This window comes from Cicer arietinum, chromosome 2, assembly GCF_000331145.2.
Source record: "Cicer arietinum cultivar CDC Frontier isolate Library 1 chromosome 2, Cicar.CDCFrontier_v2.0, whole genome shotgun sequence".
Lineage (NCBI taxonomy): Eukaryota > Viridiplantae > Streptophyta > Magnoliopsida > Fabales > Fabaceae > Cicer > Cicer arietinum.
Window position 1 is genome coordinate 23,900,287 of NC_021161.2, and position 2,838 is coordinate 23,903,124.

The window sequence follows — 2,838 nt, forward strand, 5'->3', positions numbered from 1 at the left end:
GAAGGTACTGCTCAATCATGCCAGCTTTCTTTCTACAGCATATCATCTTCGACACATGCAAGGTCTTCGTCATCATATCTAAACCATTATCATCAGTATGAATCTTCTCAATTAAAAATGACTTTATTTCCAGTGCATCTCGTATCCAATGATACCGCACTTCAATATGCTTCAACTATGCATGAAAAGTCGAATTCTTGCTGAGATGGATCGCACTCTGACTGTCACAGAATAACACAAACTTATCTTGCTTGAGGCCTAACTCATGTAGGAATTTCTTCATCCACAAGAGTTCTTTGGAAGCTTCAGTTGCTGCAATGTACTCAGCTTCAGTAGTGGACAAAGCAACACACTTTTATAGTCTTGATTGCCAAGACACAACTCCCCCTGCAAAAATCATCATATAACCAGAAGTAGATTTTCTAGATTCAAGATCACCTGCCATATCTGCATCTGTATAGCCATCCAACACAGGTTCATCACCTCCATAGCATAAACACACTTTGGAAGTGCCTTTGAAGTATCTGAGAATCCACTTCACTGCTTGCCAATGATCTTTACCAGGATTAGAGAGAAATCGACTAACAACTCCAACTGCATGAGCAATATCTGGCCTTGTGCATACCATAACATACATCAAACTACCAACTGCGGATGCATAAGGAACCTTCTTCATCTCTTCTTTATCTTTCTCACTTGTAGGGCATTTATTAGAATTCAATTTAAAATGAGTAGCAAGTGGAGTACTAACAGGTTTGCAATTGCTCATGTTAAACCTCTCTAACACCTTCTCAATATAATTGTGTTGAGACAACCACAATTTATTATTCTTCATGTCACGAGTAATTCTCATACCCAGAATTTGCTTTGCAGGACCTAAGTCTTTCATTGCAAAAGACTTGTTCAAATCTTTCTTTAAAGATTGAATCTTCTTAGTGTCATGACCAACAATCAACATGTCATCCACATATAATAAGAGAATAATATAATCACCATCAGAGAATTTCTTGATAAACACACAATAGTCAGAAGTAGTTTTACCATACCCATGTTTCTCCATGAAAGAATCAAATTTCTTGTACCATTGTCGAGGTGCTTGCTTGAGCCAATACAAACTTTTCTTTAATTTGCACACAAGATGCTCTTTACCTTTGCTTCGAAACCCTCTGATTGTTCCATATAGATCTCTTCCTCCAAATCACCGTGAAGGAATGCAGTTTTCACATCAAGTTATTCAACTTCTAGGTTCAAACTAGCTGCTAACCCAAGTACAACTCAGATAGAAGACATCTTGACCACAGGTGAAAAAATTTCATCGAAGTCAATACCTTTTCTCTAATTAAAACCTTTCACAACCAATCTTACTTTGTATCTTGGTTGAGAACTATTCTCTTCTGCCTTTATCTTGTATACCTATTTATTCTTGAGTGCTTTTCTACCATTAGGCAACTTTACCAAATCAAATGTGTGATTCTCATGCAAGGAATTCATCTCTTCTTGCATGGCCTTTAACCACTTTTCTTTATCAACATTTGTAAGAGCTTCTTGATAGTATTCTGGCTCTCCACTATCAGTGATCATCACATACTCATGTGGAGGATATCTCTGAGAAGGTTGACGTTCTCTAGTAGATTTTCTCAACTCAAACTCGACTGGTGGCTTAACTAGAACCTGGTCATCATGGTGAGGCACATGATCATCAGTTACATTCTCATTATCTATCTGTATATCTCCACCATCAACAAAGGTTTCTGCATGGAGCTTAGGCGCAACATTTTCAATGTAACTTCTGGAATTTGGTTTTTGTTTTTCAGCTTTATCAAAATCTTCAATAGTCTGGTCTTCAAGAAATATCACATCTCGACTTCTGATAATTTTCTTGTCAACCGGATCCCACAATCTATAACCAAATTCTTCATCACCATAACCGACGAATATACACTGTTTGGATTTACTATCAAGGTTGGACCTCTCATCTCTTGGAACGTGAACAAAACATCTGCTACCAAAAACTCTCAAATGACGATAAGAGACATCTTTCCCTGTCCACACTCTATTTGGAACATCACCATCAAGTGGAATAGAAGGAGAAAGATTGATCAAATTCACTGCAGTTTTCATTGCTTCACCCCAAAAGGATTTCGATAATTTTGCATGAGAGAGCATACATCTGATTCTATCATTAATTGTACGATTCATTCTCTCTGCAACACCATTATGCTGAGGTGTCTTTGGAACTGTTTTCTCAAACCTGATTCCATGTTCTCTGCAATACTCTTCAAATGGACCTCTGTATTCGCCATCGTTATCTGATCGAACACATTTCAATTTCCTTCCCTTTTCTCTTTCAACACTTGCATGAAAATGCTTGAAGACTCCAAATACCTGGTCTTTATATTTCAAAGGAAATGTCCACACTTTTCTAGAGTGGCCGTCAATAAAAGTAACAAAATATGATGCACCACCAAGAGATTTACTATCCATCATACAAACATCAGTATGAACTAAATCAAGAATGTTTTGTCTCATATGAGAACCAATATTATGAAAAGAAAACTCTATGTTGTTTTCCAGCAAAACAATGAGTGCATGTTTTTAGAGACGTACCTTTCACAGGAAGAAAGTTTTTCTTCGCAAGTATGTTAGTCCTTTTTCACTCAAGTGACCGAGGCGCATATGCCATAAATCAGAAGATGCATCTTCAATTGCATTCACTTCTTCCTTGCATAACTTCGTAGGCATCCTATAGAGAGAAGTGGAACTTTGCTCCTTTGCAACCACTAGGGACCCTTTGGTGATTTTACATATACCACCACCACCAAAGTAAGTGTGATAACC